At 38.1% G+C, this 23,492-nt stretch overlaps 1 long non-coding RNA gene across 1 annotated transcript; it reads right to left on the reverse strand.

The window, feature by feature from the left end:
* Nucleotides 1–1,386: 1,386 nt before the first annotated feature.
* LOC111923641 (uncharacterized) lies at nt 1,387–21,667 on the reverse strand. Its single transcript, XR_015275003.1, has 7 exons — nt 21,452–21,667; nt 11,512–14,535; nt 10,652–10,721; nt 9,121–9,871; nt 7,527–7,643; nt 4,953–5,004; nt 1,387–3,338 (listed from the first exon to the last, which is right to left on the reverse strand). It is a non-coding gene; the product is annotated as an uncharacterized LOC111923641 (long non-coding RNA).
* Between the last annotated feature and the right edge of the window lie 1,825 nt (nt 21,668–23,492).

Below are 23,492 nucleotides of genomic sequence, written 5' to 3' on the forward strand. Positions count from 1 at the left end.
CAAGCACTAGTCGTTACCAGTATTTAACAACTCTGATATCTTGACCTGAGCTGGAGAATGCTTTTAATTATTGTAAATTATTCTGAATTTGAAAGTCAAGTTTATGGGAAACATATGTATATTACATAATTAATCCTGCAGTTTTTTCAGGCTCTTTTTTGCATGTTGGCTGATTGTTCCAGTACAAGATATTTCCTGATCCTAAGCCAATTTCTGCCCTCTCATCTGCAGACCACACTGCACTACACTCTCTCAGAATGTTTCAGTAAATTGAGCAGCTGGCAGTATTTTTTCATATATCTTATGATCTGACAACATTTTGCATTTCTTTAAAAAGCACGAATCCTTTGCTTTTTGCATCCTCCAGGTTTGGATGGCAGTCCTCCAGAGAAGGACATGATTTGGCAAAAAAAGTGATTTAGCAAAATGCTGATGTTCTGCATATGCTGTCATCTTTTCCAAGAGTATTTGGTCTTGATTTGAATGCCTTAGAGTATGTAGCTAGCTTGACAGAGAGTAACAGTTTTAGGATTCTTGTGGGTTTTCCTAGCCAAAAAAGCTATCCTACTTTACAAGCAAAATTGTCACTGATATGTGTTCAAGCCAAATGCCAAAGGTAAAAATTTGTGACTTATACTCTGATGGAAGTCACATAAGTATGTCCTAGTTATCCAGGCAGTATCTAGTAAAACTAGGGTACAATTTCATTCAGGTCTCATGACAAAAGTGATCAAACTCAGGAAAAAACGGAGGTTAAAATTATTGAAAAAGTTTTAAATGGCGAAACTGTTTTATAGAAAACAGTGAATTATCAGTCTGTGTTTTAAACTGATGGTTAAAATGTTTCAAAATTCTTCTTCAATCACAACATGTATCCCTATCTAAGGCTACTGTTAGCAGCCACTTTATTAAGAACTGAAAATTGGCTGATGTTCTTCTGAGACTCTGAGTCTCCTTCTACCAATTCCAAACAGTGTTACTGAATAGAGAAGGCTGAACAACATTTCTATCAAATGTACCGTGTTTCAAAGAACCGGGTTTATAGGTTATTTCAGTCTAGTTCTTCAGTTTATGATTAACTGCTGGGAACTTGAGGTGTGAGGAGTAGATGGTCCAGGAAGCAGATGTGATTTACTCTTCCTTTGGTTTACTTTGTGGATTTTTGCAACTACATTTGCATGTGCTAATTCTCACATTTTCAAAATAAGGATGAGATTAATGAATGTTTATAAAGTGCTTTTCATGCCAAGAGAAAAGGAGGCTTTAGATCTCAGGATATGATTGTTAGAGTGGAAACTTACTTGTGAAACACTGAAATTATTTTCAAAGTACATTCCATATTGGATGATTTGAACGCAATATTGAAATACAGTATTGGAAGATAAGTAGGAGTTAAATCATGCCATATTTATTTTGGGTGGCCAAATACATGGAGGCAGAAACCTTGCCCACAGCTGGATCAACTTTTCAGATAAGAAAGGGCAATGTTACACCACAGAGCAAGCAAATGCTTGTCTGCCTGTAATACTTGCAGATCTTCAAAAGGTTGCGTTCGGGCCATGGCTTGACATCTACCATGGATCATGAAGCTTAACTGAAGAGCATTTGCTTCATGAAATTATGTCATGTTTTAACCTCAGCCAGCAGCTAAATACCACACAGCTGCTCGCTCACTATCCCCTGCCTCTCTGGTGTGATGGGGAGGAGAATTGGAAAAAACAATGAACCCCATGGGTTGATAACAATTAAAGAATTGAAATACAGCTGAGAATAATGGTGATGATGATGATAATAATAATAATATAGTTATAAAAAGGAGAAAGAGAGTGGGGAATAAAACCAAGAGAAACAAATGGTGCACAACATATTTGGTCACCGATTGATGCCCAGCACATCTCCCAGCAGTGATCAGTGGCTGCCCACGTTTGAATGCCCCACCACCTATTGTTGTGTTTCATCTTTAACAGTCCAGTGTACCAGTAGATTTTCCTGGAGGCTGGTGCATTATAGGGGATGTGATACAGCTAACTCCATGCCCTGCTCTTTAGGCCAGGTGTCTTTTAAGTTATTTCAGAAATGAGTCCTGTTGTCTCACTTTTTTCTGGAGTATCATGTCACCATAAGTCCTGCTTCCCAAGGCCCAGGACAGTGTTCTGGGTGGTGGCTTGGATCTGTGTCCAGCCATCCAGTGGCTGCTTCCACCACTGTAAGTACATAGCCCCGGCCCTGGTGGGTTTATGGGAGTGAGTTAGAGCCAACCTGCCAGGCCCTCCCGTGTTTATACTGCAGACACCATCCTCCACACAAGCTTGTCCTGCTTGGCTGCAGCTCGTGTTTCACGTTCGTGGAAAACCTTTGTGAGAGTGTCCATGGATAAGTTCCACCTTATGGTCATGAGCCCAGCTGTGGGTTACATCCTTCCTTTATGGTCCAAGGTGCCCAAGGTGGGCCCACTGAGCTAAAAATTGTTCACACTTATGTTGCCAATCCAGATCCACCTGAGATACTTTAGTCTTAGCAGCCTGATCCGTCTGCTAGTTATTCTGATTTTCTTCTGTGACCCAACTCTTGGACACTTGAGCATCTGCATGATGTATTTTCAAACAGAGGGTCTTCACCCAGGTATCAGTATCTTGCCACAGCAGTGTCAATGCCACAATGCCAGTGCTGTCAATTGTTCTGCTTCCATCGCTGCAACCACTCCCATAGGCATTTGCCAATATCCCTGAGTCAGTGTAGAGATAAAATGCTGGCCATTTCTCTCATTCAGCAATGTGTAAAGCCAGCTGGATAGCTTTCACATCTGCAAACCTTTTCCCTCAGCAGTTTCTGTGACTTGTCATAGGGAACTCCCTACAAGCGTTCTCCATCTCTGATGCTTCCCTACAATATGACAGGACCCATCAGCAAACAGGACATTTTGCTTCTCTCTTTCTGAAAATTTATTATGCAGTGGGGCCTCTTCAGCACATGTTACTTCCTCCTCTGGTAACAAGCTATCAGATTGCACTCTGTTTCTTAAACAAGACTAATAGACAAAAATAAATCAAAATCTGTATGATAAATTCTGTATTTTATATTTGGCCTGATAATATTGCCTGCACAAAAGGAGAACCTCATGAATACTTTTGTGCATGAGGTCACTAAAGATTATGGACTACCATCTGGAAGTTCTGCACTTTTCCTCCTTCTTAGCCCATACTTCATGTAGCCTATTCAGAATTCTCCTCGTGCTCCCTCAGAGCGTGGAAGTTGAATGCGTAGGCTTTGCACATCGCATACTCTCTCGCAGTCCCTCTTTCACAAAGTGCCTCTCACAGGTCAAGAAGTTCACATCACTGTGAAGATAGAGAGGATCAATAATAAAGAACTGCTGTCATTTGACAGCTGCTCGTTGACACATATTATGAGTATCCAAATTTATTTCACCAGCTTTTGCTGCCATTCTCTGTGTATAGACTCAAGGGACAAGAAAACTGCTACAGAAGCTGCATCATTAAAACCCGTTTGTACAATGCTGCAGGAATGTCCGGTGCGAGCAGCTTTAGATTCATGTTCTTTTGCGAGTTCTCAGAGCTGCAGCTCAATTATTTATACTATGTACAGTGTTTTCCTGAGAAACTGAATGAAGGCAGGTAAAGAGAAACTTTATTAATCTTGGGTTTCAAGCTGTATCCAAAGGACACTGGCAGTTCAGAAGGCTTTTCTAAACTGCACAGCTGAGAAACACTTATCCCTGTGTGCCTTACCCAGCACACAGAGAATACCACATCAAAAGCACTAAATCAGCTTCATTAGACTGCATAAACAGAACACTTTGTGTTTTTATTTGCTTTCCTTCTTATTAAAAAAAAAAATCAAACTTAGGAAATTGCAGGCAAAAATAAATAAATGAAGACCTATATTCATACGCACATACAGTTACCTAGTTAAAATGTAAGAAGTCAGGAAATGCAAAAGTTAATATTCTTATGTCAGCAATGCTGCACTGAATGGAGAGAGTTTTCTCCTCTTGTTTTCCTTGTTACATTTATTCAAGAATGTGGCCCCTCTTAAACTGCAGAAACATCACAGTTTTTGAGAAAAGATAGTAACATCTAGATCAAACCAAGTAGACTGCCCACACTTATTTGTAAAAGTCTTTTGATTAAGTCTTTGCTTAATAATAATATAAAGCTCTAATAAAATTAATGGAATACATTAATTGCTATACTTCTGGTGTTTAATATATGCTGTAAAATAAACCAGATGTACATTGTGACCAAATTAATATTGCTGTAAAAGCTTGATATTTGCATTTTGTGGTTGCTAACATCCTGTATTAGTGAATTAGAGAACAATTCTGTGCTGTCAGATTTGGGCTTTTTAGTTATCTTCTATTCATTAGCCCAAAGTGATCGATATCCAGCAAGTTACTAACAAAGAGAGGAATTCCAGCACCTCTCTGCTGAAGGAGTTTCAAAATATATATCCTTCTAAGGACTGCTGAAATATCTTTATTAATTAGCATGTTCTTCATTTAAAAATGTTAGGTATTTGTCAATTTATTATCTGAACAACTTTTCAAACACAATAATGTATAAAAAATGTTTGAGACCTGAGTTAACTGGTTAACAATCTTTCTGAAGCATATTTATAATATGATTGATCACCAATATTTTACAATGCTAAGTATACAAACAATTTCAACTGATTTAGTCCATCATTAGTATATTGTATATTTATAATAAGATATCGGGGGCAGGGGTGTTCCTAGGGGGAGTGTGGTCCCTGGTTTGGTTTAATTTTAAGGGAGGAAACCTCTGAACCATTGCTATTTACTATTTACTATTATCTTGAATTTGATAGTGGGTATTTAATTTGACTGAAAGGACCAATAGAAATAGCATGCACAAAAATTCCCCAATCATATTAGGATAAACACTGCTCTGCTGATCCCAAAACCTACTTACAGTCCTGTCTTCTAGTTGAAATCAAGTCTGCCAAGAATCACATAATTCTGATCTGTTTAGAAGAAAAGGTCATATGTTAGAGCTGGATTTGCAGCCTAGCTTGCAAATAAGCCTACCTTGAAAATGTGAATGTTTCAAATTAGCGGCTGGTCCCAAGCTTCTTGTGTAAGTCTGCTGTGAGTGCTGAGAAAAGAAAAATGCAGCTTGCAGAAGCAAGTGGAGACCTTGAGTAGCTGATGTTTGGCCATTCAGTATTCATTGCCCATAACCAATGGCTGTGAAAGTGTTTATGAGCCCTGACCATTTCCCATGGGATTAGAAAAGTCAGAATTTGTAAAAGAGCACTTTATCTTCCATTTATGCATCATGCTACAGTTTCTAAAGTTTTAATTACTTGTATGTTTCAAAACATGATGTGTGTGTAAATGAGTCAGTTCCTTTTATAATGCATGTAAGCTATGGAATACACCAATTTACCAACAACAATAATTTTTTTACTGTTTCATTTCAGAAATCCAATCTTTTTAATCTTATCTTCCCTGAGGAAGAACATCTAGAATTCACATATATTGAAAGAAAAGAAAACTAAGGCCTATACTCTTGCTATCCACAGAGTAGTAGAAGGTGGGATCAGAATAGGATTTAGTCACAGTTATTGAGTAGCTGAAATTTAGATCATATCATCAGTAGAGGCTGCTTTGGTGGGTTGAAAAATGCTCAGACTTAGTCCCAGTATCATACAAAATCAATAATATATATATACAATATCAAATATGAGTGTAAAAGTGGATAGTTGGATGTAAATGAAAAATTTTAGAGGGCTCTGTTGTGACTTTATGAACCATCTGCCACATTAGACTTATGTAATATATGCAATATAGAGATAGTGTAGGCCTGCAGAAAGTAGTCTGCAGTTTTGCACGATATTTTTCCATTTCTCAGCTATATTAAAAAGCTGTTTGTCATGAGTAAAAAATGGGGAGGACAGAGAACATCTGCCCTGCAAAATTTAACTCAAGACAAATTGTGTTGAGTTGGCCTTATTTTTTTCCCCTCTCTGTATGTAAAAAAAGCATAAAGAAATTATTCTTTTCCCTGTGCTGCAATCTTTTGACAGGGGCTTCAGAAGGACTTGCAAACACTTAAGATTGTAATCTTATTTTCAGAAAAGCAGCAGCTGAACTGAGTATATTTTTTGGTGGAGCAGTGGTTCCCCAGCCAACACTTTGTCATCAGTTCACTGTGCTGTGATGTTTAGTGCCCTGCTCTGGCACTAGAACCTTCCACTGCAAAGTCCTTCATCTGAGGCCATCAGCACACTTGAAACATTGGGAGAATTTATACTGGGTTGGTGTTTCAAATTGTGATGGCCATTGTGGTTTTCATCCAGCACTGGTCTAAGTGTTAAATTCAAGTTTACACTGTCATAAAATTACAGTCTAGTTTTAAATTCATTTAACATCGCATGTGGCACTGAGATGTGATCCTACCTCATAAGCTCGTAGTGTCCTAATTTAGGGAATAATGTCTGCCAGAGATCTAAAATGGATTAGACCAAACTGTTAACACTGGGAATAACCAAAAATAATGCATGTTTCCTATCCTTAGGGTCAATAACATTTTTTGGAAGCATGCATATCTTGTAATAAAAGAGACAGCTTATTTCTAATTACAGAACCATTTTATTTTAAAAAAAGAAAGCAATATATTTGTTAGTCAAAGATACCAAGACAAATTCTGGAAAGGACTGTGTACCTCCTTATTACTGGAAAACAGTAATAGATGCAGCAGTTTAGTTCAGCCTCTTACAAAATTTAATTTAATTATTGGTATCTGCCTTGCTTCAATTAAGCCATAGTGTTGTGTAAATTGAACAATCCTAATAATTTTCTGGATTGTTTCCAAATGCCTCAGTTTCTGAAGGAGACTGAAATTTGCAATTTGAAATTTGTCAAAATTTGCAAAATGACAGATATACTGTGTCCAATATAAAATATTTGTCTTCCTTGATATGTCACGGGAATTTTTATATTGTAAGAATATTATATTTCACTTCATCCAAGTGCTTTGTGGGTTTATTGGCTAAGTGGTTTGTGCTAACCCCTACACCTGTTTTATAAGTATTAATTAATTAAAAAATTTTGGATAGCAAGCAATGATATCTTCCAAGTTATGAATAACAGCATTTTTAGCAGGATTTACCATTTGACAATTTTGTTTTATATACTTAATCTCTTCAAGTGCTTTTTTCACTGCCATTTCCTGGCAGGCTTATTACACCTGTGCCAATCACACACACCCTGTTTTGTACGGGAGGAACAGCATTTATCATTAATAATAAAATTTACAAAACCAGTCTGGCCTGAAACTTTGAAAGCTATGCCTTTGTCAGATTGTATGATGCTCTCATGAAGTATTTAATTCAACAGTTAAAAGAGGATGACAGATACAGTTTTAGAATTACAGATGCTTTTCACTCATTTCTTATTTTATTGAATTATTGTCCTTTTTAATCACTGGTTTCCAGTTACTTCTCCCCATTTTTATTTTCTGATATGTTTTACTTAAGCTTACCCAAGCATAGATAAATCCATTCTCTCCTGCCTGAGTATCCTCACAATCAGCTCTTGAGCACTGCAGGTCAGGCTTAGCAAGACCTTCAGGACCACAATGATGTGATTATTCCATGGTCTGAAACAAGGAACCAACATCTATTACCTGTTACTATATATTGCATATACATTCAAAATACACAATAAAACGTATAATAGACCAGAAAGGGTTGAAGATGTTTGTAGTACAGCTGGTCAACTTTGATATTTTACAAAGTGTATAAACTTTGTAAAGATTATTTGCGGTATAAAGCACACATTTGCTGTGCAGCAGGTTTAAAACAGTTGCAGCCTGTCAGATTTTGTTGGAAAATAAAATAGGTATTTGCTTTCTAAGTTACAGGATCAAGGTTGTTTGCCTCCATCCCTTTTCTTGGAGAAGCCAGCCAGTTCCTTGCTCCCAAGCCCAGACTTTGGGCTCCAGAGAGCTGCTGAGATCTCTGCTAGTCCCATACTGATCAGGAGAGCACAGGACAGTTGCATACTTGTAGGGGATCAGGGAACAATAACAAAACTTGGGTCTCAGCGTTAGAGAGAAGTTATTTTTAGCAGAAGCCATGCTTTTGTGTACCTGTATATATCAGTGAAGAATAATAAACAGAAAAGGACACTTAGTATAGGCCCAATTTTTATAGTTACCAGATAAACTCACAATCCGGTTTCTAGATTAGTATGAATGCAAATAAATTCTAAATAAAGTCTGTCTTTAACTGATGGAATAAAACTCTACTTAGCAGTAAATTAATTCATTTAATAAGCCATAAGACTCTATTCTGAGGTAAGTGTGAAGTAACACCTACCTTGGTGAGCCCACGGATATCTGAGACATCACTTCAACTGCAAGGTTTGCAAGGAAAGCCACCCGAGGTAAGTTTTGTCTACTACAAATACACACTTATGAATTAATTATGTAACTGGGGATTTCCAGAGTTTTGGTTTGTTTCAGCATTTTTATGTGGCTCTGGTGTTCCTCAAATACATTGAAGTGTTAAATGTTATGCAAAGCTTTCCCTGAAATGGAGCTGCCCTGGTGCAACCAAAAAGGGGTAAGGACAAAAGAGAGAAGTAAGCAGCAGGAGGGAAGGGAGGGATTTCTCTGCACCCCTGTCAGGAAGTCAGTGTGGAAAAGAAGAAGGAAATACAAATATCTGACTGTAAATCAGTGAAAACCCAAGAACAGGGGGTATGCACAAAACGGTGAGGGGAAGGCATTGATATGTTATGTAGCCTGTAAATAAGCAAAAGGAGAAAGAGTTATGGAGTCAGCTAGGGTTTAGATATCAATTACAGGACGTAGTGTTTGTGGTAGCCACTGTTAGACCTGATGAGCTAGAAAATACCTTGAAGGCTTCTGTCCTAAATATAGCATCTTAGTAGCACTTCAGTCTTGGGGGATTACTTTGCGGGCTATAGCACTGCTTGATATTTTTCTCTTTGCTTTTGGTCTCATTTTCTCTAGCTGATAATGTATCTGTGCTGATGGGCTTTAGGGAAACCACCAGCTTATCTACCAAGCATAAAGAAAATAAGTTCCAGCAAAATAAGTTTGCTATTACCTCCTGTTCAAATTCACTCTTAGAAATGTAAAGCCTACATATCCTTTTCATCTCTCACTGGTGCTCTTTCATTGCTGACACAACAAAGGAGACCGATGCAAGTCAAGAGGTTTTGGGTTTATTCTTCACTTTCCCAGACATATTTGGCTTTTGGAGCAATTCATGGTTTTAACACCTATTTCTTCATTATTTTACCAGAGAATACCAATGAGATGCAGACTTTTATAAAACACCTCATAAACCTGGGCTGGCAGAACATCAGAAATATAATTAGCTTAAAATTTAGCTGAACTATTAGCTAAAAAATTATTTTAATTTTCCAGCATGATTTCTTAATAAATATTTCCTACAAAAATAGTAGTAGTAGTAATAGCAGTAGTAGTAGTAGAAGTAGTAGTAATAGCAATGATGATGAAAATTCACAGCTCACTGCACTGAATTTTTTTTCTTACTGTTATTTTTATCTTTTTTTAATGAAAGTAAAATTTAGATATATGTCAGAATGTAAATGCTCAGACTGGCTTCATATAAATTTTGGTTACTTGTTTATGCAGGAAAATTAAGCAAAATAATATAATCCATTCCTTCTATACTAGGTAGAATTTTTAGCATATGCAGTGAGTTACTTCAAGTTATGCAGTGGTAATAATGACAAGGGAATAAATTAATAATAGTGTTGTTTTCTGGTTTGAGTTCTGTTAGTGCAGGCAAAAACACAGTGTTAAAAAATTGATTGGGAAGCAGTTTCCACCTGAAAAAAAGAGAACAGTTTCCAAAAAATGCAGTTAAAACGTTTGTATTTGCAACTAAAGTACTAGTTTAAGAATGCTGTATTTACAATATAGATATTTAGACAATAGGAAGGATTTCAAGCAGTTGTTTTCAACGTTTTGGAAAAAAAATGTTATTTTACTAGGTGAATTATCTCTGCCTGAATTTTGCGTGCTTGTGCTGCAGACAGAACTATACCCTTAACCACTTGTTAGCACTTAGCGAGCTGATGGAGAGCCAGCCGGGTTTTCCTGAGGCTCCCGCCTCCCGGATGACATTACCATCGGTCCCTTCCCGCCCGGGGGCTCGGGGGGCAGGGGCAGCCGGGCCAGGCCATCCAACATCCCGGCGTGCAGGGAATCCCAGCCGGGTTCTCTTCTGACCGAGAGAAAGCCCCAGCCCTGGTCTTGATGAGGAAAATCTGGCTGTGGGTTCGGGGAAACTGAGAGCCGGGAGAATCCATGTTTATCCCAGTGTGTTGCATGGGAGAACGCAGTCGTGCGAAATCCAACCCCCTTCATACCCAAAACTGTGGATTTTTCTACACTTCTTGCAATTCATATCTACTTATACATTCAAATGCTAATTATAAATGTCCACTGAGACTACTCACTTAACATCTTGATTTATATTCAGGCTTAACCGTCACTTCTAATTAATATTCTGCTTAAGCCTGTATAAATAATACATGCCATGATTTAAAGTAAAATAGTTAAAACAGCAATAAAATAAGCGGGTAAAATTTCCATATGATGCTTACCTTCTACATCCACAGCGCAAACTCTTGTAAGCCAATGCATTTTGTGTATTTTATTATCTTTCCCTGCTTCCTGCAGAGAAGGAATAAATAATTTGAAATACAAGAATATATACTCTAGGATCCTATTTATTTTTTATTTGACATTTGTTGTTTCATTGTTTGGGGGTTTTTATTGTCCTTTTGTTATTTTGGTGTATTTAAGAGAATATATTCTCCCTCTTTGAGTCGCTGTTTCTTGTAATTATCCTTTCTATTATCTCTGCATTCATCTGCAAAGGAAATTGAGCACTGCCTTATTTTTTACACACTGAATGACCCAGAGAACCTACTCTGCATTATGGCTTATCACTGGCAGATCATTTCTGCTTTACCATACTCAAAAGAAAGCTTAAATTAAGATTTTTTTATTATTATTATTTAAAAATAAATAAATTAATAAACAGAAATAAATAAATAGGGAGCATTTAGACTATGAATTTGTCTCAGATACCTCTTTGAGTATAATTGGTTTGGGGTTTTGAGAAAACGTCGTGTAATACCTCTCATAAAAATAAAAAATAGGCCATAAAAGGACACTAAAGTTAAGTGACAGGCATAACTGGAAATTAAAATCCCCAAAATATGGGAAGAGCATTTTCTCTTAGCACAGATGTACCTCAGCATTCTGCCCAGCAGCAGCAGATCATACTCTATATGCCTCACTGGCTAGGAAAAATGGGAAGATTAAATTTTATGTTAGGGACGTATCCGAGATAGCTGAGGTTATGTGAGTAATCTTCATATCTTCTCTGTGTTTGTTTGATACACATGGCATAGTAACATCCTTCTTGTAAAGGCTAAAGAGCTGCTGTTTTACTTACTGTGAAGCCTGTAGATGATTCTACATAAATGCTTCAATATTCATTCTGAATACAGCTCCAAACAAGACAGGGTTGTACATAATTTCAATTAATTTATTTCACAGCCAGTAGAATTACTTTACATCCATCACAATAGTGGCAGAAATTAGAGCTTTGCTTCTCTCTAAGTGTGAATAACATTACGGTGAAATTTTTAAGCAAATAACCTCCAAAGAATAAAAGATGTTATACGAAGTAATTAGATGGGATGCCAACAGGCTGGCCTCCAGGTTAGAGTCATGAAATAATTACTTTCATTTTCATTGACTGGTTTGTTCCAGAAATTGCTTTTCTGATGAGTTGCAACCAATATGTAGATATATGAATAGCAGGAGTCATTTTAAGAACAATTTTTTTTTTTTTTTTTTTTTAATTGTGGAAAGGAAAATGTCCACACTCTTGAGCTGAACTGTCAGTGAATTGAGCTGATGCCAGACAGATAGAAAAGACACATGGTTCTCTGTGTTGGAGTTTCTGGGACTGGGCTCTGCTTGGTTCCCTTCTGAAAGGCATTGAATTCTGCAGGATTATTCCAGATCAGCTTCTCTTCATCATAATATTTTTGCTTAAACTTCATTGTAAGTATCACACCTACTAGCTTTGAGACACACAATGAAAATGGGCTCCATACTCATAAACTTTACCTGCAGAACAGTTTCTGTTAGCATACCTTAGTCACCACTGTGTAACAGGAGATAAGTGTTATCATCTAATGATTTTAATTAGTTCATCTATTTCGCACTGGAGTTGGCTGGCTGAGGCAAAAAATTCTGGATGTCATTTTAAAAAGAAAAAGAAACTAACTATTTATTTACTATTCATTTGTTTGCTATTCATTTATTTTCTTGACCACTGATAAAAGAGAAAGATGAATCAATGTTCCTCAAAAAAGAAAAAAATTTCTCAAGAAAGACAGTAACCAAAACTGGTTTCAGTTCCAGGTATTAAGGCACTTTACTCAAACACTGGTAACTGATGGCATTCCCGAGAGAAGAAAGTCAAAGCAAACCCTGCAGCTGGGCCACAGGAACGCTGAAGAGAGGCAGGGACAGAAAATTAACTCCTCGTGGGTGCTTTTTAATGAGAGCTGCGATTAACAGTGAATCTCATCTGCCTATTTTTTTTTTTAAAGCTCGTTTCTTAGCCTCTTGGTTAAAATCAAGGGCAGATTCGTTGGGGAGACACAAGGGAGCTTCAGCACTCTGCATTAGGTGCTGGCTGGGCTTTGCCAGCTCACAACAGTTTCCATCCTTAGCACAGATAAAATCATGGGGCCAAAGAGGTCAGAAAACTGCAGTATATACAGTTAACCCATTTCCTCCCTAACTTCTGATTTCAAGGCCATGCTGGTGCTTTTTTTGGAGACAGATTGGTGATGGTTGTATTTCTGGAACTGGCCACAGGTACCTACCCCTCTATGGGGAATTTTGGCCACTGCTGTGCTGAAGGCAAATGCCTCCACGTGCAATGAGATCACAGTGGTGCTGTGAGATTTGCCAGGGTGTAAATCATGGGCAGCTGAAAAGGCAGCTACAGAGTGGCTGAAATCCGAACACACATAAGCCTGTAAGTCACGATTCCTGACAACTCATGTCCAAGCCACCTTGCAGCTCATCACCTCTGGCAATGCTGGCTCTCTCCTCTCCACAGCCAGGTCATGAGGGTGGCCACAACCCCCTTGTCACAGGTCACAGCTCAACACAGAGCATCACTGATCTCAGGTTCGGTACATATTTCAGCAGCAGCTGAAAATCAGATGCAGCACCATTCAGCTAGTTCTTCTAAATCTGTCTGTAACATAAAGCTGGGTCTTGCAGTGCCCCAGTGCAAGCTGCGAGGTGGAGCCCAGACTTAAGGATCTGACAGAATACAGAATGAGCAGGGACAGTATGGAAACTGGGAGTGGGAATGCCTTCGGACACCTCCCTGCTGAAGGTCTTCTGAGTGGCATCAAAAGGAGAATTTCTTTTTCTCCCTTCATTTTTAGTCAAATTTTTCTAAAAATTATGTCATAATCTCCCCAACACATGGCAATAATACTTAATGTTTCTCTGTAAGACTTGCCCTATTTTGCTGAAAACTATTACACTTTTTTGCAGGAAATATGTGATGAAATTCTATAATTTACACCATTGAAGAGAACTGTACTGGTCTTTTTCAAATAGGCATGAATCCATGAAGTGTAGTGCTTTTTAAAAGCCATAAAAATTGAATTTATCTGCTTCACTCTTTTAATTGCTGGTCCAGGTGATCTAAAAATATTACTAAAATGAAGTCAAGATGACATTCTTTTTCCGAGTAGGTGTGTCTTAATATCAGCGGCTCTTTCATTTCAGGTTATTTATTTATAACAACTTCTCAGTGATGTTCTTTTGAGCTTGTAAAGACATTCAGCTTTGGATCTTCCCGTCCGATGCTCGATTTAGACCGCTTGCTGACAAAGAGACGAGAGCGAAATCCAGAGCAGTAAAATGGAGACATTTAGCAGCTCTGGGGGCAGGCAGCCGGTGTGAGGAAGGGTGAAGTCTGTGTGCTCAGAGTAACCCTGACATAAGGCGAGGGCAGTGTTTCCTTTGTGCATTGCTGCCATCTGCTGCATTTCATCAGCAGGCTCGTGGAGCCGGGCTTTTTCCTTCATCACACTCGGAACCGAAAGGAGAAGGAGCCCCACAGATTCCGTCTCTCCGCAGCAGTTTCGGAGCAGCCTGAATCCTTTTGACTTCGGTAACTAAAGCTCTCTCTCCATACTCACCCAGCTCGAACGATGTTTCCTCAGCACAGACAGGAGAGTTTACAGCTCAGTCATTTGCTTATATTTCCCATCATGCAAATTTGTTGCAAGCCAAGAATTAATTCTGCTCTCTGAACTGCCAAAGAAATGCGGGGAGGGGACAGGGACGTGGTTTAGCAGTGCTCAGGACACAAAGTATATACTGTCCTCTAATCGTCTTCTTTGCTTGTAGCAAGTTGCATAGATCATCCTACCTGGAGAAGAACAGTGATTTGAGAGACTTATATAAATGTCAGTACAGCATTGTATCTGGCTGGTCCGATGGTAGTGGGTACCCAGAAATTATCACTGTTAGTTAAACTAACCTTTCTATATTCCACCCCACTACTAACCTTGACTGGTCTTTTCTCAGCCTTTTTTTTTTTTGAGCCTTCTAGACCCCAGCTCTTCCCAGCAGGCAGGGAATCTGCTCACAGATTTATCAGTCTGTAGTTATATTGAGACTGTAGCTTTTTTAGGTAAATTCAGTGCTGCCAGGCTGGATTCTCACTACCTAATGTGATATTTACAGAATGCAAAATTTCATTATGTGGTAATAAATTTGTCCCTGCAACAAAAATTAGTAATAGTTCTACGTATGGAGTAAGCAGCCCCGAATTTCAAAGTTTCTATGTCTTTTCAGCAGAAGTAAGTACTCCATCATTGTAGGTACTTGGGCCATAATAGCCAATAAAGGAGACTACCTAAAAGTAGAGATGATAAATCCAGCTTTGTGACAAAAGTAGAATCAGGGGTATGATACTGATCTCACATTTATGTGGATCATTTTCTTGCACAGAAGATAATTTTTTTTATACAACAGAAAAAAGCTGAATATTGGGGGTAAAAAAATATTTTACTGACTAGAGATACCTGCTTCTGTAGGAACTGGCCTCTAGATTATTTGCCTGGGTTATGAGTTATCATACTAGATAAATGTTCTCTGCAGATTCCCGAGAAAAACTTTGCTTGTTTCTCAATATTTTCATTTTCTCAGACACATTTTGATTTTTTCCAGTGATTTTTAGCTGAAAAATTCCTCAAATTATAAGAATGTAAGAATTCCTGACATTGTTCTCCAGAAGTTGGGGAGATTCAGGGACCACAATGTAAAATTAATGAAAACTTTCAATTGTCTGTAGAATGAGCTGAGTATATTTATTTAATTAACCTGGTTGTCCTCACAGCAGTTGAGTGTCAGATATCATTTGCAAGGTAGTGGGGGAAAGGAAATATGAACACATAAAGGAAAATTACTTGTGGTTAGTAGTCTAAAAGATATCTCAAATGTTTTGGGGGCTTTTTTCCCCCCCTTGCAGCAGTGTGCAAGACCGCAGAAATCACAGTCCTGAAACTCAGACGGAACTTCAGTTTCTCATTTTATTTAATGTAACTGATTTGGAAAGAAATAATATTTACAATACAAAAGGAAAGAAAGTCTGGAAGGAAAACCTTTGGAATCAGAATCTCTGGCTAAACTTGGATAACAGTCTACATTACTATAAAAGTAAACTGAATCCAAATGAGGCCTCCTTAGGTAATTCCTGAGTGTTGTAGCAACATAAACGTTACTTTTGCTCGAATATATGCAGTGATGTGTGTGTTTGCGCTTGCCCAATGCCATTCAGTGCCTTATTAAAGTATGTTCTCGAGCATCACATAACTTTATCTTTCTCAAGGACCTTCAATAAATGTTAAATTTCCTCATTAGCCTTGACTGACTCCTTAGAATAAAAACTTTTTAAATGAAGCTTTTATTTTTAAGGGTAACATACTGAATATTATTTTTCCCCTGATACAAAAACACATTAGTATCTTTCAAGAACTTGAATCCTTCCTTGCTGGTGTACTGAAGTCTGTCAAAATAAACCGCTTTCATATTCCATTGTGCATTCTTGGAGCGTAGAAAGAAGCTGTTATTTAGGTTTCTGCAATACCAAATGTCTTATTTTTGATGTCAACAACTTAAGCTGCAAGGTGAGATAAGAGGAAAGGAGAAATAACAGTTATTTTTGTTTTGTTTACATTACAGCCACTCAGGAAATCATTGGGACACACTTTTGCAGAGACATTTAAGTGTACAAAATTTAGGAGGGACTCCACATCTGCCTCCTAAGGACTAAATCATCCTAATTTTCTTGTGTTTCTAAGCCTTGGCCTTTCCTAACACTATGGTTCTGAGGAGGGATGCTGTGAAAACAGCAGGAGGAGGACTGGTTTCCACTTGAAGCACAAATATGCAACATGCCAAAGCCTTCACAGGAAAACATCTGTAACAGAGTCTAGACAAGCAGCACAGAGGAAACATTATTAGGCCTTGATTCAGGATTAAGCTCATGCACAATATTTTCAAAACTGAAAGGAATAGCTGCATGCTTACAGTACTGCCAATATTTAAATATTTTGCTGACTTCAGCTGACACTGCTGCTAAATGAGATTTGATTAAGCAATGTTTTGCCATAAACCATTGAATGGTTTGCCTACGGTCATAAACTGCCTGTACAGTAAAAGGTGGCAACTTTAATAAGAACATGTACTGCAAAAAACAGTAAACAAACAATAAATAATGCAAAGAGGCATCATTATTTTTTTTTTACTTGAGAGACAGCTGAGTGCCAAGTCCTGATAGTGAAAATTATTTGAAACATTAAGTTAAAACCATTATATACTAAACACTTCTCAAGGACAGCCCTAAACCTTTATTAGTTGGACCAGAGATATTTTGAAACATGATTTTATTAGCATCCCTGCCAATCATTTATATTTTTGTATTTAAATTCCTATTCTCACCACAACCAAGAGTCTTATTCCCTGATCAGACCCACCCACAGCAATTCAGCAGAATGTTCCAAATGGAAAATGTAATTGATTTATCAGTTTATACAGGGCATAACATCACTACTGCATTAAGATTTCAGCATCTGTCAGTTCCTGAATAAGATGACATGACACCTTAAATTAGGAAATTGCAACATCAATTTAGCTTTGGAAGAACAAGCTGGATTAGAAAGATGAAGTATGGAGACTATCAAGAGACTTCTGGGTTGGCAGTTTAAACAGCAATAAAAATTTCTGAGTGGCCTTGGCCAAGGCTGTCAGAAAAAAACAGAGCCAAATCATTTTCCTATTTAAAATTGATAGAAATCAATTTTCAAGTGACATTTCCTAAAATTTTCTGGGAAGAACCAAATAAAATTAGGTTTAATCCTTGAGATCATTTTCAAGTAGCTAATAATTATGAACATCACAAGCTTTTAAATATTTTGCTTGTGATCTGTTGCCTATAGAGGTAGAAAAACTTGTTGCTCCATTGAACATCCTTAATAAATTGCAACATTTAGTTTATTCATCTTACTAAATTATGGTGTACCTTTAAAACAGAAAGAGAGAAATTAGAAAATACTTTTTCCCCATGTCAGAAAAAGCTTGAAAAATAGTATTCAAATTTCTAATTACATAAATGCCAATTAATGCGCTTTTCTCTCAGGTGAAACAGCAAAAACTCCCTGCCCCCATAACTCATCATGTCCCTGTCTGATCATTCCTTCAATGTCTGCAATATCCTGCCATTTACTACTGCATTTATAGACACATTATAGACACAAAAGCAGAACAGCAGAGCAGTTGTTCTGCTGCTACATATGGCTTCTGATGATTCTGTGCTGTTATGGTCTTGCTAAAACTGCTGGCAAGAAGGAGGAAGCAGTATATGCTAGCAAAAATTAAGTTATCCAGTGAATCTCTTTGTCTTCAGTGGACACTTGCAAATCTGCAGTGAATTAAAGAGCTTATGTTACAGAGAACACAAAGAAGTTATTTCAAAGGAAATGAGTGCCATACTGTAATATTTAGTTGATTTCGACCAGGAAGCTCAGGCATCAATAAGAAATTTGTACCACCAAACACTCCTTTTACTACTGCTTCTTGGCTGAACCCAGGGACATTCAGGAAAAAACAAACAAACAAAAACCCCAGCCAAAAAACTAAACCATGTTTTTCTTAGAAATTATAAGGTACAAGAGAAAAGATATGGTTTTGGGACCTTATCTCCATCCAGTGCAACCCTATTGGCAGATTAGTTCACTTGGAAAAATCCAGAATATATCCATCAGCAGGATCACTTGACTCTTTTATTTTCTTTAGACAGATTAGAACTGTATGGAAATCAAGGAAGTTTTACATCTCAGTGCTTTGAATGGGTATCCTGATTAACAAAATTCTTTTCTGAGATACCAGCTATACTGCTGTTTGCTAAAATCAGTAATATTCATCAAGCATTCCTTCTCAAGCATCTACTTTTATTGAGGAAAACGCTTTGACTAATATAAGTTACCTTTCCCTTTCTACAGGAAGGAGACACCTCTCATTCTTTATATTGGCAGGTGTGAAGACAATGTGAAGGTGCTCATGGAATTGTGTGTCTTCTAGCACTCCTCAAACCCTCCTAGGAATGTTGCTTACAGTGTGTGTTGAAATGTCAAATTAAGTAATTCTAGTGAATGCCTATACCCCTGTCACTAACATTAGATTTTTAACTGTATCACACTGTACTTGAAGCACATTGTAGAATCTTTGCCACCTTCTTTTCAGTCTGTAAATATTCATTAAAAGTGACCTTACGGAAGTACTCCTAAAGGTTCTTGTAGCAGCATTAACCCTGACTTAACGTCAAGTATTTTGACTGTGTGTTAAGTCTCTAGAGACACAGCTAAACACAGAGAGAGTGGGTGACAAGACAGAAAAAAGTCAGAATTCAACAGGGCCAGTCAGAAGAGCAGCTGTTCTCAGCAACAAAATTAACACAAGCCACCTAAAGAAATCCTCCTGAGCTCCTATCAAAAAATCCCTGTCACAGTGGGTCTCCACTCCAGATGAGCTCTTCTGGAACACATAGCAAAGCTCCAGCCTGTATTTTTAAATGTACATTCAAAGAGGTGCTATAGAAGATGACACATACCCCAAAATTTAGCCCTGAAGCCTAGCTCATATTGCTGGCTATCTAATTAGTGTGATAAAATAATACCAAATTTGAGACCTGGGGATGTGGCTGGAAGGAGGTTTTAAGGTTACCATTTTCTGCCAGGGTTTACAAATATTTGGGGTTTTTTCCATGGTAAGGGATTATTAGATTCAAAGATTTAATCCCTTGTGAATCTCTGCAATAGGTAAAAGATGTGTCTGTGAAGGTAAGTAGGGCCCTGTTGTAAAACAATAGACATGGAAAAAGGGGTATGAAAACTCAAGGAAAACACACAGTCCCTCTAAAGAGGGAAAAGAGATAACTTCCAATGATGTTCACTGGCTGGACCCACTGTAACAATGGCACACAAGCACTGAAAGACAGCTGAGACTGGCCCAATTTTGCAACTTTTTGAAGAAAATAAATTCCATGAAAAACCTACATTGATTTTGGAGTAGTAGCAATTGAAATGGATTTCAACTGTGATAAAGTCCAAAAACTTGTTGACAGATTAGGAACTTGTTTGAAGAAGCCTGGATACAATACTACTGATGTAAAACATGTGCAAACAGGCTGAGTTGCATAAACAAATCCCTAACCAAACATATTTGCAGCATTACCAAAGTATTTGACAAAAATGAGAGGTAGCAAATAATCTCAGGAATCATTCCAAATTGTGTGTGCAACCCTTGCATTGTATTTTAACTAATTTTCTACACTGACATGCTCTTTTTTTTTTTCTTGCCTCCCTTTATGCTCAGTAGGTTTGTGCAGCCAAAAAATATAAAAAACAAAACAAAAAAGAAAATTAAAAAAACACAGAAAAGCAACCAAACAAAAAACCCCAAACAAACAAAAAAAAACAACAACAACAACAAAAATAATTTAAAACACCCAGCACTTTTGATTTTCTGATAAATCAGGAAAAGTAATGATGTCTTCAGTTTAAGGAGGAAGGCCAAAGATAAGAGATTTAGCTGTTGTTGCTGGCTGGAAACTTCATTCCCATGAAAGAGACACTGCTTTGGTGCCCCTGACTAGTTTTATTTTAAGCTTTCCCAGACCCAGGTTGGACCTGCTGAGTCTTAAGCACAACAGAATGCTATACCTTCAAACAGAACAAATTGGATGAAGTTTTGATTCTTTACTTCCTGGTTTGGTTTCAGAACATAAATATTCTGGTGCTCAATAGGTATTAGAGTAAAATCGCAGCACTGCTCTGAAGAAATTCATCCATAAATCACGGTCCCATCAGGATACCAGTATACTACAAAAAACAAAACAAAAGAAAACGAAAAAACTGCACCAACCTAAAACTTCTTTTCTGGTTCAAAACTGACACTATAAATACAGAGGCAGAATACCCCAACTTTTGAAATTCAGACATTATTTCAAATTTCTGAAAATAACTCCATTTTCTATTATCCTTTTGGAGCAAGGAATGACTGTGTTTTTGCTTTTTATAGCCCAAAGAAGCCTGATAGATCACAGACATCAAGCTGAATTGAGTCTCTGGAATATTTGAAGCCAGTCTCTCTGAAATCACTAGAAATTATGTTTACTCTCTTCTGGATTATTAAACCTACTCATGAGATGAGACAGGGCGATACTGTGCACACAGCAATTTGAAGACAATTTAAAATCAGGCTCCTGAAGATTTTCCAGGGCAATTCCTTCTTTCCTCACCTCTGGTGTGCATTCTTGGGCTGAAAATGTAACATTTGAATTGCTATTTGCCTCTGTATCACTTTCCAAGCCTAGAGAGAGGGTGGGACTGCAGGTGGGAAATCCTGAGCCAAAGGTGTGACCTCAGGACCTTAGAGGCTGCAGAGCTGCTCCAAAGGTCTCCTTTGTGGGGTGAGCAGAAAGAGGACAGTGAGAAGAACTGCAGCACAATGAAACAGCAGTGAGTGAAATGCTGATTTTGGAAGGTGGAAGAACAACTGTCCCAGTGCTGTGGTTTAACCCCAGGTGCCAACTAAGTACCACACAGCCGCTTGCTCACTCCCCACACTTCCACCCCTCCCCTGGCGTGGGGAGAATGGGAAAAATAAAACACATAGGTTGAGGTAAGAACCACTTAATAACTTAAATAAAGTTAATGACAAGGAAAAGAAGAGAGACAGAGTTAAGAAAGCCCAAGAGGTCATGCACATTATTGCTCACTCACCACTGCTGATGCCCAGCCCATCCCTCAGCAGCGGTCAGTGGCTTCCTGTCAACTCCTCCCAGTTTATGTACTGAGCATGACATTCTATGCTATGGAATAGCATATGGCTATTACTGGCCAGTGCTTTGGCCAGTTCAGGTCAGCTGTCCTGTCCATTCTCCCTCCCAGTCTTGTGCACCTGCTCCCTGGCAGAGCATGGGAAACTGAAAAGTCCTTGACTTAGGGTAAGCACTGGACAGCCTCAACGAAAACATCAGTGTGCTATCAGTGTTATTCTCACACTAAATCAAAAACATTGCATTGTACCAGCTGCTAGGAAGAAAACCAACCCTATCCCAATCAAAACCTTTACACTCAGTGCTGCAGTGCATTGCCCTCGCAGTTGTGCTCTTTTGCACTTCAAACTGCTTGGCTGAGCTGCTCTGCCCTAGCCAGGACCCTCCACATATCACATGGGGATTTTGGTTTCCCAAACTGAGACAGCTTTCTTCCAGGGTGTGAGGGTTTGCTGCAGAAGAAGTTGCTGATGGGCAGGAGGAAAGGTCTTCTTTGGGTGATTTTGTTTGCAAGGAGAGCATTTCACTGAAACTCTACCTTTTGGGTTTGCTTTGTCACTGCTGCCCTTTGACTCTAATATTACCAGAAAAGAAAAAAAAACAACTAAACAACTAACAAACCAAACCAACCAACCGAAACAAAAAAACCCACCACGACCTTTTGTTTTTTTTGTGTTTATTCTTCCCCTAATAGAATAAATAATTAGTTAATTATTAAAATTAATACTAAATATAATAATAAAATAAAATAAATAAAATAAATTAAATAAAATAAATTAAAAAAAATAAAAATAAATAAAAATAAAAATAAATAAAAATAAATAAAAATAAAAATAAATAAAAATAAATAAAAATAAATAAAAATAAATAAAAATAAATAAAAATAAATAAAAATAAATAAAAATATAAAAATTGAAATAAATATAAATAAAATAAATAAAAAATAATAATAGAAGTTCTATTTTGCAACGACAGTCTCTTAGTAGAAATTAACTCATTTTCGGCACTGATGTGGTGTGGAGCAGAGAGCAAGGCTTCGGCATTCTCTCTGGAACAAAGGTGTGTGCTGCTTGTTACGAGCTACAGCACAAACAACTGAAAGAATATACTGGAGATACATCCGTGAGACTGCCTGTTTGCCTCTGCCCAGTCAGCAAACTCACACGGTAACCTCTGCACGCTCCGCTTGTTAAAGATGATGGGCGAGCAGCCTTTTTGCCCGTGCCAGAGACCGTCTGGGCTGCCGGGGGGAAGAGCAGCGGCACAGCCGCCTCCCCCCGCAGCCTCCCGGTGCTGCCGCGGCTCATCTGCATAGCGCTTACCCAGCAGGCAGCGGGGCCCGGGGGTGCTCCCAGGACAAGCTCCCGCACGAAATTTAACACCCTAGGGGACTCCAAAAGAGATACGGCGTGTTGTTTTCGAAAGAGGCATCCAAAAGCGTTTGGTTTTGTCTGACCAGAGTATTAGCAGCACCGTCATAATCTAAACAGTGTGCCTTTCTCAGAGCTATAAATAGCTATTCTGCTGATAGTAGTTTCGGCTGGTCCGATGGCAGTGGTATTTATAATTGATCACAGTCAGTTACAGATTTCTTTGTTCTTTCTCCACACCCACTGCTGCACTTGACTAGTCTTTTCTTCTTGCTCGTAATATTTTTATTTTTTTTTTTAAATACCCTCTAACTTTTTAGTTGGCAGTCTCTTTTGTTAACCTCTGATTTTCTGGAATAATTGAGGATCAAGTCAAGCGTATGTATTTTAATCTTAATTCCTCATGGAACAGCCAGTATCTGGTATTTATTTGATTTCTGCCATTGTTCACAGCACAGGCAGTGTACTTCAAAGGCAATTTGTGCAACAGCAATTGAGAGTGTTAGTCACTCTTGAGGGCAGAGGAGGAAAGCAGTCACTTACCTGAGATTCTGCTTTAATTATATGGCTTTCATTTCTAATACACAGCACGCTTTTCATGGATTAATGAAAGAG

This window comes from Cyanistes caeruleus, chromosome 1, assembly GCF_971803275.1.
Source record: "Cyanistes caeruleus chromosome 1, bCyaCae1.hap1.1, whole genome shotgun sequence".
Classification (NCBI taxonomy): domain Eukaryota; kingdom Metazoa; phylum Chordata; class Aves; order Passeriformes; family Paridae; genus Cyanistes; species Cyanistes caeruleus.